Source organism: Pristis pectinata, chromosome 1 (assembly GCF_009764475.1).
Source record: "Pristis pectinata isolate sPriPec2 chromosome 1, sPriPec2.1.pri, whole genome shotgun sequence".
NCBI lineage: Eukaryota > Metazoa > Chordata > Chondrichthyes > Rhinopristiformes > Pristidae > Pristis > Pristis pectinata.
The window spans coordinates 108,913,312-108,926,981 of NC_067405.1; positions in this window are offsets into that span (position 1 = coordinate 108,913,312).

The following is a 13,670-nucleotide window of genomic DNA, read 5'->3' on the forward strand; positions in this document are numbered from 1 at the left end:
GTTCTTCTTAGGTACTGGGATGATAGTGGTCTTCTTACAGCAGGTGGGAACCTCAGATTGAAGCGGGGGGGGGGGGGGAGTTAAAAATGTCTGCAAATACCACCACTAGCTGATCTGCACAGGATCTGAGGGCACGGCCAGGGACACCATGCGTTCACTCTCCAGAAGACTGATCTTACATCCTCAACAGTGACCATGGGTTCAGGCCATCGGAGGCTGTTGGGGTGGGTGGTGACATACCCAATCCCCTTCTGTTCAAAGCATGCATAGAATGTATTAAGCTCATCAGGAAGGAATGCGCTGTCATCGGTGATGCTGCCTGACATTGTTTTGTAGCCCGTTGTAGCATGTAAGCCCTGCCACAACTGACGGTGGTCTGGGACTCGATTTTGGACTGATATTGTCTCTTGGAAACTCTGATAGCTTTACGGAGGTTGGATCTTGATTTCTTGCAAAGGTCAGGGTTACCTGATTTGAATGCTGCAGTCCTTGACTTCAGTAGACTTCAAGTGTGTGCTGTTACATAAAAGAGTAATATCATCAAAATTCAGAGAGAATTTGAGCTACCTTTGGCATATTTTCTAAAATAAAAATCCAAGATTTGAATTAGCACACAGAGTTTTGGGTAAACTAGAATGTGCACTTACTGTCCACTGACGTGTAAAGAATCCAGAAAGTCAATGGACACATGTTCATCCTTGATTCCTCAACTCTCATCAACTTGTTCACTCTGATGAGTTTGCATCAAAGATTGAAATGTGAGCTGACATATGAACCAGAATAGAGGATCAGAAATCCTAGTCCACAGAGACCAGTGTCTCCCATTAAACAGACTGGACCAATCCTCAGGAACCTAGTAACCAGAAAGTGGAAATTAAAATCTCATTCATGTATTCAGTGTACAGAAAATCTGAAAATGTTTGCAACTGTTGTTTACAGAAAGAAACCTACCATTGTCAAGAAGTCTGCTCTTATGTGTGACTCCAGATCAACAGCAACTGATTTGATTCTTCAATGCCCTCTGAAGTAACCTGACAAGTCACTTGATGAAGGGAACTTGGAATAAACGTGTCTTCCTGGCCTTACCAATGTTGTGCACATTCTTGAAAGTAATTGAAAAGATGATGATACTAAAATTCTTCAGTTAATGCATCAAACCTGATAACAGTTTTTTTGAAATGTATAAATCCACTGACAGCAGCAGGACCTGGAGAAAGGATTATAGAAGCCTAAACTGTGCCCATTAGTGAAACTTGTCAAAATAGTATACACAAAAACTGTAAGCATTAAGTTCAAAATTGAGGAGACATAGAATGGGTATTAATTTGAAATGGTTGAAAGCAAAAGCATTGAGTGTAAAAAAGTATTCACTGAGCATTCAAACAATGTCGAGTTAATTGAGTATTCAGATTCAGGGATATTGATTGAAGGTTACAATATATTATTTTTATCCTGTGTACTTGATGATGTAGCATGCTCTGTTTTTAAATGCATTGAATTAATGTTCACAGAAAAATGACAAGGTTTATTTTTACACTTAAGTTTCTATGTTCTGAAAGAATCTCAAATAACTGAATTTGTTAACATTATACAAAAGAAGCTTCAAAGAGATTTTACACATGATTGGTCCTAAGAATTTGGAATAGGGTCACTGGACAGAATGTTTTGATGTAGATTTAAGGTCGTTTTTCCTCAGAGTAATGAGTACATAAATGTGATTTTTCAACTACATTTTAATTAAATAACGTGGGAAAAATAAACAAACCTGAACAAATATCTTGCTGAGGATCAAGGGTTCTAAGGATTCTAAAAATGGAACTGTTATTTGTGAATTCAACTAATCAGGACAGGATGTTGTAGATTGTAATGTTAGCTTGGACGCATAAGCATAAATTTTACTGTACTTTTCTAAGGTTTTACCTGTGGTTATTAATTTTCCTGGAGAATTGAGGTAAAATCTATGATTAAATAAATCATATATTTACATGTACGTATATAAATAATAGAATTCATGGATTGAATCACATTTGAAAGTAGCAATAAATGACTTGATGGAGGTGTACAAGATGATAAAAGGCATAGTTTGAGTGGACAGTCAGAGACTTTTTCCCAGGGCGACAGTGGCTAACACGAGGGGACATAATTTTAAGGTGATTGGAGGAAGGTATAAGGGGGATGTCAGGGGTAAGTTTTTTACACAGAGAGTGGTGGGTGCATGGAATGCACTGCCAGCAGAGGTTGTGGGGGCAGATACATTAGGGACATTTAAGAGACCCTTAGATAAACACATGAATGATAGAGAAATGGAAGGCTATGTGGGAGGGAAGGGTTAGATAGATCTTAGAGCAGGAAAAATGTCGGCACAACATTGTGGGCCCAAGGGCCTGTACTGCGCTGTAGTGTTCTATATTCTATGTTCTAAGACTACAAATTTTGTATGTTAAGTTAACCACCTTTGCTTTTTGATTTTTGATTGAAGCCTGTTGGCATTAGTCAGTGTTCACATAGACCAATGTGAGAGTTGGGTCTTCAGTATCTCACTACTGTATCTCCATGAGGTGGCCACAAGTTTGCAAGAAACGCAGTTTCCTGATAACATTGTCTTGCCTTGCTTTGGGCTCTTAACAGTCAGGGAGCTTTGTGACTTGGGAGAAAAAAAGAGTCTGCAAGTGCTGGAATCTGGGACAAAAAAAAACAGAAAGCTGGAAGAACTGAGTCGGTCAAGCAGTCCTGATACAAGGTCTTGATCCGAAACATCAACTTACACTTTTTGCCTCTACAGATGCTGCTTGACCCACCGAGTTCTTCCAGTGCTCTGTTTCTTGTTACTCTGAGACTTCTTGTTTGGAGAAGCTAACTATTTTGGGTGGTGTGATTGGTATAGTGGAATGCCCTGGAATGGTGGTATGACGGAATGCTGTTTGCTTGGGACCAGCGAGATTCTTCATCACTTGAGATAGTTTAAGTATATGGGTGTCTCAGTGGGATAATGAATGAGATGGAAAGAGAATTAAGTGTCTAACAATAATTCAATTCTGAAGGAATGTGATTTTATGCTGTAAAATTAAATTTTCAGCACTGGAAAAGTTTGACTTAATTATGACATCATATTATTAAATATTGACATTAATCTGAATGCAGGAGCCATAAGTTTTTCTGGCATGCTTGTTGGGTCTTTTTCTTACGCAGTCCCTTGACTTCTTCTTTAGTTTTGTGGGTTCTGAAGTGGCAAATAAAATCGATGAGGGAGCTGCAGTTGGGGCATGAGGTGTCAGACGGGGCAGGTGGGTGGATATCTGTGAGGTGATCTACTGCTTACACAGGGCTCCCGTACACTCCTGACATGTGGCCTCAGGGTCCTCAGTACCATCCCGAATGCTCCTCCTCCACTTTAACTGGTAATGGGCCAGGGGTTCCAAGGAGTCAGTGGGAATGCTGCACTTCTTCAAGGAAGTTTCGAGCACATCCATGAATCTTTCTCTCTGTTCGCTTAATAACCTCTCTCAGGACAGAGCTAGGAATAGAGGGTCCGTTTCACAAGCCTGATGTTGGTCATGCAAATGATGTGGCCTGCCCAACATAGTCAACTGAGAGCAGGGAAGAACGGCGACTATGAGATCTTAGATAGATTTCACTGCCTTGTTTCTTAGCAAAATATGGGTCTATTAACATTTGTGGAGAAGCAGGCTATCTCATACAAATTCTTCCTCTTCTTAAGCAACCTCTCAGGATCTTGGATGGCTGGCTTCTACTCCATTTCTGTGGTTCTAAGGTGACCGATAAGGCTACGGTGGAGCAAGAGGTGTTTGAGGGGGTGAGTAGTTTGGGAGGTGGTGTGCTCCTTCCACTGTTTTTGCTGGGCTCCCAACAAAGGGACATGAAGTTCTCAACACCATCCTAAATACACCTTCTCCACTTTGAGTGGTTACGGGCCAGGGATGCCCATGAGTTGGTGGAGATGTTACACTTCAAGTCAGGTCAAGTGGAATCAAATTTATTATCATATGCACAAGTACAGGTATGTACAGGTGCAATGAAAAACTTACTTGCAGCAGCATCACAGGTACATAGAACTAAAGACACAGCATTAAGAAGCATTCACAAAAATCCACTTTTCCAAGGACTTGAAAACATGTTTGAATATTTTCCTCTGTCTGCCTGGTAATCTCTGGCCATGATGGAGCAGGGAATAGAGTGTCTGCTTCAGGAGTCTGGTGTCAGGCATGCAGATGATGAAGCCTGCCGAGTGGAGCTGACTGTATGTTGATGGTGGGGATGTTGGCCTGCGAGAGGACACAGATACGGTTCTCTCATTCTTTCAGTGGATTTGGAGGACGTTGTGGGGATGGTGTTGGTGGAATCGATCCGTTGATGGTGAATTTCGTCATCAATGTCTGTCTTGCTCAGAGGTGAGCCCACCAGATGAGGGAAGTAGACCACATTTTCCAGCTCTCATGGACATTTGCTGTTGGTGAGCAGTGGGCAGGTTGGCAGAGAACCTTTACTTTGTGGATGTTGAGTGTAAAGCTCTAAACCTGTTATACTTAAATCTCATACAGCAGCTCCTAGAGTATAGGTTTAATTGCATAAGTGGAGAAAACAGACACTGCTACCTGATTTACTCAGTGGACTGAACTGAGCTTGCTCTGGTCATGGTTTCAGAAGGGAACTGCCAGTGCACAGCCACATCCAGGCAAATACGTCCCTGATTATTGCAGACATGCTGTGAGTCTCAGACGAATATGAAACCAGTACAAGTCCTGGATTAGTGCAGACCCACTGTAGTTCCTGCACTAATGTGGACATGCTGTAAATACTGGACTAATACAGACATGTTTAAATCCTGGCCTAACCCAGACCCATGATGAAATCTGGAATGTCACAATCCCACTGTAAACCCAGACTAACGCAGATCCAATATAAATGCCAACCATTGCAATCCCTTCTGGGGAGGTTTACAGTGCTGTTGGGGAAAGTTTAAACTAACTTGGCAGGAGAATGAGATGCAGAGTAGCAATACAGTGGGGCTGGGGGGAGGGGTGTGGGGTGGTGGTGGGGCAGGGAAATGAGGGGAAGGAACAACCAAATATAGAAGGAAAACTAAGTCAGTCCAGTAGGTAGCACATACATTGATTTAATAAGGCACAAAAGGGCGGAGTGGGTGGGGAGGGAGGTTTTTGAAATGCAAGGCTAGATTACATCTATTTGGATGCAAGGAATCTGACCGTAAGACAAATGAACTGGTAACAATGGGAACATGATATCCTTGTTATCATGGAGACATGGTTGAAAGCTTGTTAGGACTGACAACAATATTCCTGGGTATGGAATCTTCAGGCTTGATGGGGGGGTGGGGGGTGGGGGGGGGATTAAAAAAAAGGTGACATTGCACTATCAATGAAGGAGTCCATTACTACAATAGAGAGATTGGATATCTGAGTGGTTTCTTCAAATGAGGCCACATGGGTGCAGCTCAGAAACAAGGCTGGGGGTGATCACTTTGCTGGGGCTGTACCAGCAAGTGACAGAGGAGCAGGTATGTAGGCAAATCATAGAGAAGAGCGAAAATAATAGGGTAATGTGTTGTGGTGGATTTCAACCTCCCCGATTAGGGAAGGGCCAGTACTGGACCTAATCCCTGGGAATGAGTGTAGCAAGGCTAGTGGGGGGGGGGGGGGGGGTGTCAGTGGAAGAGCATTTCAGAGATCTTGACCATAACCCTGTAGATTTAAAGTTTCTATGGGAAAGGAGAGAGCTGGAAATTATGGTTGTGAGTTGGAGAAAGGTTGATTTGGCAAAGTGGGCTGGAACCATAAGGCAGTAGAGGTCATTCAGAAATGAAGTAGTGAAGGTTTGGAGCCAACGTGTTCCCATAATAGTAAAAGATAAGACCAAGAGGTTCAAGGAACCTTGGATGTCAAGGAACATTGAAAACCAGTAGCTTATGGCAGGTTTGGAGAACAGAAAACAGGAGTGGCCCGACAGGAGTATAGAAAGCGTTGGGGGTGGCGGGAGTGGTCTTCACAAAGTAATTAGGAGGGGAATGAGAGGGCCAGAAATAACATTGGGAGGCAAGATTAAGTATAATCTCAAAGCATTTTATATTAGATTGAAGCCCTTGAGCTTGTCCAACAGGTCTGAGATTCTTGTTCCCTGTGCGGATGAGAGTGGGGGCTGTAGGAAGGATGAGCAACCAAACTGTGGCACCGTGGTTCAGGGAGCCATTCAAGAGGGGACAGAGAAGAGAAATGTTGTTGTAATTGGGGATAGTATAGTCACGGGAACAGAAACAATTCTCTGTTGCAAGGATCGAAAGTCCTGAAGGCTGAGTTGCCTGCCCAGTGCCTGGGTTTGGGACATCTCATCTGACCTACAGAGGAATTTGGAATGGGGGGGGGGGAAGATCCAGTTGTCGTGGTCCATGTGGGTACCAATGACGTAGGTAGAACAAAGAAAGAGTTTCTGCTGAGGGAATTTGAGCAGCTAGGGACTAAATTAAAAAGCAGAACCAAAAAGGTAATAATCTCTGGATTGCTAGCTGAGCCACATGCAATTTGGCACAGAGCCAATAAGATCAGAGAGTTAAATGCATGACTCAAAAATTGGTGTAGGAGAAGTGGGTTTGAATTCATGGGACACTGGCACCAGTATTGGGGAAGGAGGAATCTGTTCTGATGGGGCAGGCTCCACCTGAACCACGCTGGGACTAGGGTCGTGGAAAATTGCATACCTAGGGCTTTAAACTAAATAGTAGGGGGGTGGGTTCAACAGATTGGAAAAGTATGGATAAGGTAAAAGGGAAGGAGAGTGCAGGAGAGATTACTGAAGTCTCCAGAATAAAGAATAAGACAGAAAGTTTAGATAGGGATAAGAATCTAACTTTAAGCAACATGGAGACAAATTTGAGAAGAAGGGTGGTGAATACAGCACTGAAGGTGTTATATCTGAATACACACAGTGTACAAAATAAGGTGAGTTTATAGCGTAGTTAGGAATTGGCAGGTATGACGTTGTGGGCATCACAGAGTTGTGGCTGAAAGAAGATCACAGCTGGGAACTAAACATCCAAGGATACACATCCTAATGAAATACAGGCAGGTGGGCAGAGTGGGTGGGGTGGCTCTGCTGGTTAAAAATGAAATCAAATCCTTAGCAAGAAGTAACATAGGATTACAAGATGTAGAGTCCTTGTGGGTAGAGTTAAGAAACTGCAAGGGTAAAAAGAACTTGATGGGAGTTATATACCGGCCTCTGAATAGTAGCCAGGATGTGGGGTACGACTTACAACAGGAGATAAAAAAGGCATGTAAGAGGGACAATGTTATGGTGGTCATGGGCGATTTCAATATGCTGGTAAATTGGGAAAATCAGGTTGGCACTGGATCCCAAGAGGAGGAATTTGTAGAATGCCTATGAGATGGCTTTTTAGAGCAGCTTGTGATCGAGCCCACTAGGGAAAAGGCAATTCTGAATTTGGTGTTGTGCAATGAACCAAATTTGATTAGGGAGCTTAAGGTAAAGGAACCGTCAGGAGGCAGTGATCATAATATGATAAAATATACCCTGCAGTTTGAGAGGGAGAAGCTGAAATCAGATGTATCGGCATTACAGTTGAGTAAAGGTAACTACAGAAGCATGAGAGAGGAGTTGTCCAAAGTTGATTGGAAGAGGACCCTAGCACGGATGACGATAGAGCAGCAATGGCAGGAGTTTCTGGCAGTAATTCGGAAGATGCAGGATCATTTCATCTCAAAGAAGAAGAAGCATTCTAAAGGGGGGATGAGGCAACCGTGGCTGAAAAGGGAAGTCAAAGACAGCTAAAAAACAAAAGAGAGGGCATGCAATATTGCAAAAATTAGTGGAAGGCTAGAGGATTGGGAAGCTTTTAAAAACCAACAGAAAGCAACTAAAAAAGCAATAAGGGGAGAAAAGATGAAATATGAAGGTAAGCTAGCCAATAATGTAAAAGAGGATACCAAAAGTTTTTTCAGATATATAAATAAAAGAGAGGCAAGAGTGGACATTGGACCACTGGAAAATGATGCTGCAGAGGTAGTAATGGAGAGAAAAGAAATGGCAGACGAACTGAATAAGTATTTTGCATCAGTCTTCACTATGGAAGATATCAGCAACGTGCCAGAAATTTGAGAGAGGGGCAGAAGTGAGTGTAGTCGCTATTACTGAGGAGAAGGTGCTTGGGAAACTGAAAGATCTGAAGACAGATAAGTCACCTGGACCGGATGGACTACACCTCAGGGTTCTGAAAGAGGTAGCTGAAGAGATTGTGGAGGCATTAGTAGTGATCTTTCAAGAATCATTAGAGTCAGGAATGGTTCTGGAGGACTGGAAAATTGCAGATGTCACTCCACTCTTTAAGAAGGGAGGGAGGCAAAAGACTGGAAATTATAGGCCAGTTAGCCTGACTTCAGTGGTTGGTAAGATGTTAGAGTCCATTATTAAGGATAAGGTTTTGGGGTACTTGGAAGCACATGATAAAATAGGCCAAAGTCAGCATGGTTTCCTTCAGGGGAGATCTTGCCTGACAAATCTGTTGGAATTCTTTGAGGAAGTAACAGGCAGGATAGACAAAGGAGAATCGGTGGATGTTGTTTACTTGATTTTCAGAAGGCCTTTGACAAGGTGCCACACATGAGGCTACTAAACAAGATAGGAGCCCATGGTATTACAGGAAAGGTACTAGCATGGATAGAAGATTGGCTGACTGGCAGAAGGCAAAGAGTGGGAATAAAGGGGGCCTTTTCTGGTTGGCTGATGGTGACTAGTGGTGTTTCGCAGGGGTTAGTGATGGGTCTGCTACTTTTCACATTATATGTTAATGATCTTGATGATGGAATTGATGGTTTTGTGGCCAAGTTTGCTGATGATACAAAGATAGGTGGAGGGGTAGATAGCATTGAGGAAGCAGGGAGTCTGCAGAAGGACGTGGACAGGTTGGGAGAATGGGCAAAGAAGTGTCAGATGGAATACAGCGTAGGGAAGTGTATGGTCATGCACTTTGGTAGAAGGAATAAATGTGTAGACTATTTTCTAAATGGGGAGTGAATTCAGAAATCAGAGTTACAAAGGGACTTAGGAGTCCTCGTGCAGGATTCCCTAAAGGTTAACTTGCAGGTTAAGATGGTAGTAAGGAAGGCAAATGCAATGTTCGCATTTATTTCAAGAGGACTAGAGTATAAAAACAAAGATGTAATGCTGAGGCTTTATAAGGTATTGGTCGGGCCACATTTGGAGTATCGTAAGCAGTTTTGGGCCCCATATCTAAGGAAGGATGTGTTGGCATTGGAGAGGGTCCAGAGGGGGTTTACGAGAATTATCCCAGGAATGAAAGGATTAGCATATGAGGAGCATTTGATGGCTCTGGGCCTGTACTCGCTGGAGTTTATAAGGATGAGGGGGAATCTCATTGAAACCTACTGAATATTGAAAGGCCTGGATAGAGTGTATGTGCAGAGGATGTTTCTAGTAGTGAGAGAGTCTAGGACTAGAGGGTACGGCCTCAGAATAGAAGGACGTCCCTTTAGAACAGAGATGAGGAGGAATTTCTTTAGCCAGAGGGTGGTGAGTCTGTGGAATTCATTGCCACAGACAGCTGTGGAGGCCAAGTTATTGGGTATATTTAAAGCAGAGGTTGATAGGTTCTTGATTAGAAAGGGTGTCAAAGGTTACAGTGAGAAAGCCAGAGAATGGGGTTGAGAGGGAAAAATAAGTCAGCCATGATTGAATGATGGAGTAGACTCAATGGGCTGAATGGCCTAGTTCTGCTCCTATTACTTATGGTCTTATGGTCATTAAGGATCAAAGTGACAATCTGCACAAGTAGCTGGAGCAATATTTCTCATCTGTATTCATTATGGAAAAGGATGTTGTAGTTGGGGAATTCTAGGAGATGGATGGTGGAGTTCCATAACAAATTACCATGAAAAAGAGGAATGTCTTAGTAGGCATAAAGGTGGATAAATCCTCAGGGCCTGATGAGATGTATCCCTGGCTGCAGTGGGATGCAAAACTTTTGGGGCTCTGACAGAAATTTCCAATCTTCTCTGGCCACAGGGAAGGTTCCAGATGACTAGGGTACAGTGAATATGGCACTTTTATTCAAGAAGGGCAGCAGGGTGTTTGAAATATGGAATGTACTGCCTGAGGTAGAGGCAGAGACCCTCACAACATTTAAGAAATATTTAGAAGATCACTTGAGATGCCAGGCATAGAAGGTATAGTAGACAAAGGTTCTGTTTCTCTGCTGTATTACTCTATGATTCTCTGACACAGTGTATGTACCAGACCAATGCAGATCCACTGTAAATCCTTAACTGTGGAACTGGTATAAGTCTTGGAATATTGCTGACCTGCTGTTTGCACAGTTCTAAGGTAGACCTGCTATAAATGCCAGAATAAAACAAACCCAATGTAAATCCCAGGCTAATATAGAAATGGTGCGAGTCCTGGACTACTGTGGACCCATGCCACTTCCTGCACTAACACAGACCTGCTTAAATCCTGGCCTACTATCGACCACAATAAGTCCCGGACCAATGGGGACCCACTTTAAGTCCCAGGCTAACTTGGAATAATGCTGACCCGCTGAATGTCCCAGACTAATATGAAACAGGGGTAGGACCCTGATTAATGTGTAACCGATCGTGTTCTAGACCAAAGAGGACTTGTTTTAAGTGCCGGACAGTGTGGACTTGCTTTGAGTCTAATACTAAGGCAGACCTGGTGTGAATCCCAGACTGACGTGAACCACCGGAAATCTTGAATTAGTGTGGATAGCTGTAAACCCCAGACTTCTGTGGAGTCTCTATATGCTCCCATGAATGAGTATCTAAATGCACCATTTCACTAGTTCAGTTTACACTGATGATTCCTGACTGGAAATTAAAACCTAATGTGGTTTGAGGAGAAATCTATGTTGGGCTTTGAACTTTTAATTGGCTACTTCTTACAGGTGAATATTACTCCAATCATTCTTATTCAGCAACCAAGCTGTCAGGAGGCCAATTAAATTAAATAACATAATCAGTGCTTAGTAAAGAAATCACTTTTAAACAATTGAAGATTGAAGAAATGTCTAAAATGAATGAATGAATGAGGAAGAACCAACTTGTATGTGTATAGCTCGGTTTGTGATCACTGGACTTCACAAGGTACAAAAGTTATCTGTTGGAATTTTCTGTGGCTTGAACTTTGATTTTCTACAAAGTTTAGGTAATGGTTTTGAGAACGTAGTGCTGTGAATGGGAGTGGTGAGCTTGTGATGGAGTGTAACTTGGCAGAGGAAGTTTTCAAAGGCAACATTCGGATGAATGGATGCAGGAAGTTTTGCTGGACAATGGCCATCAAAGTGAGAAGGTACCAGGAATTTTTGCATACCAGAGGGATGTGTGTTTAATGAGTACTCCTTCCAGGTCCACTGCTGTGCCAAAGACTGATGCCCAGACTTGGTTGGCTCTCTCCTCCCTTTCATCTCCCCTTCTTGCACTCATGACCTCCTTTAAGATTGCTTGCATCTCATGATTACCACCTTCCTCCAGAACAGTCCTCACCTTCTCACTTTGCCCCATACAGGAGCCTGAGGGCATGTACCACCAGACTTAAGGACAGCTTCTACCCCACTGTGATAAGACAATTGAACGGTTCCCTTATACGATGAGATGGACTCTGACCTCACGATCTACCTTGTTGTGACCTTGCACTTTATTGCACTGCACTTTCTCTGTAGCTGTGACACTTTACTCTGTACTGTTATTGTTTTTACTTGTACTACATCAGTGCACTCTGTACTAACTCAATGTACCTGCACTGTGTAATGAATTGACCTGTACGATCGGTATACAAAACAGATTTTTCACTGTACCTCGGTACAAGAGACAATAACAAACCAAAACCAATACCAATACCAATACCAATACCAATATCAATGTCCCTAAATAACTCACTGTACTCCTGATTCCACCCATCCATCCTACCAGATATACCCAAGAACTGCAGCTGGTGTTCCAATAGTTCTGAACTGAAATCCCCTTTGTGAGTGATCTGACTGAAGGTACTGCAAGCAAGTGAAATACGAGGCCAATTCTGGCTGAAACTAAGCAATCAGGCATAGGAACACTTTACCTTTCCCATGCTCTGACTCTGTGTCGGGGCTGGGGTGATGGGTTGTACTAACTTTTAGGTTTCGATCCTAGCAGGTGAAATTTTTGCAACAGTTAGCTCTGGCTTAGCTTTCATCTCTTTTGAGAATCTAGGCTAAGATGTCTTTATGACTAATCAGCCTCTCCTATACCCTTCATCATAACCTTTCTTAAAATATCTTTCAAAGGACCTTTCTCATCCTTGATAGTTCATTGTCTGCAAAAATAACTTTAAAAATCCTCCCATTTCCCTTGATATTCCCTTCGGCAATGCAACCGTAACCTTCCTTTCAGAACTTTTTGACGCTTTGTCTGTGAATTCCCGTCTGTTTGGCCTTCTGTACATTGCAAGGTGCCTTTTGTAATTATACTTCCCTTGGATTGGCATTCTTAAGCCACTGAGGTTTCAGCTTACTGTCTACAATCTCTTTACTTTATATCTTTGGGAAGTATGAAGCTTCTTTTTCCCTCAAACATGTATAAGAAATATCACTCATTTCTTATAATGATCACTGCCTGTACAATACTTGAATCCACTCTCTGCAAGTCCTTGCTTCTGGCATTAAGCTTTGGCTTCGTTAAATTATGTAGTACCATTAAGTTATTGCCCGTTTAACACCGCCCTATCAGTACAAATACCAAAGTCACCATAAGTTTATTTGCTTGCACAAAAGCAAACATAATGGCCTACAAAGTCTATCACATAGCACAAGGGTACCTAACTGCAGGGATTCCAAATTATGACAATTAGTTCTTGGTGCTCAGTTTGTATGATGCCGGTTGTGTACCATTGTGTGTGATTAAACTGTGATTTTATTGGATAGGAGGGTCTTATGCTGCACATGCTCTACAACAATGTATGAATGTCATACAAGCTCAGTGTAGCAGAAGGTTGAAGACTCATCATATAAGTGGGTTAAATGTTCTGCCTTTCAAATAAGCCACTACATATGTTGTGCCTATGGATTGAGGTACTCAGACAAACACAGTGCTACGCAAGGGCACTTTGTGCATTTAAACATCCATTGAAATTCTTCTGCAGATGGCACAGGCCTCTTCTGCTAAAGGAAGCCTTCACAATGAATGTGAAGCCAGCTTTAGTATCAGTTAAAAGGGAGCTGCCTTACCAGGTCTGTCACCCTGGAGATCAATGCTTGAATGATCCTCTAGGTAAATCCACTTTGAGAAATTAATAAACCCCTCTCACCTCTCATATCTCCCCTTCACTACTCTGGGCATCCCCACCACCAGATCTTGGTTTCATTCATGAGCATGTCCTGACGGGCTGATTGTAAACCTTAACCTCTCGCAGGAGCTAATTATAATTTTATTGCATTTTATTCTATTGCAAAAACATACACCCAGTACCCTACTTTGATGCCCTGAAGCTACAGCACTCCTCTCTTGGGACTCTCTCCTCTGGAACACCCCCACCATAATGACCTATAAGTTGTCTATAGGTCCAATATTAAAACCTTGCAAGGTCTGTTACATTGTACATGACATTCTGGGCCT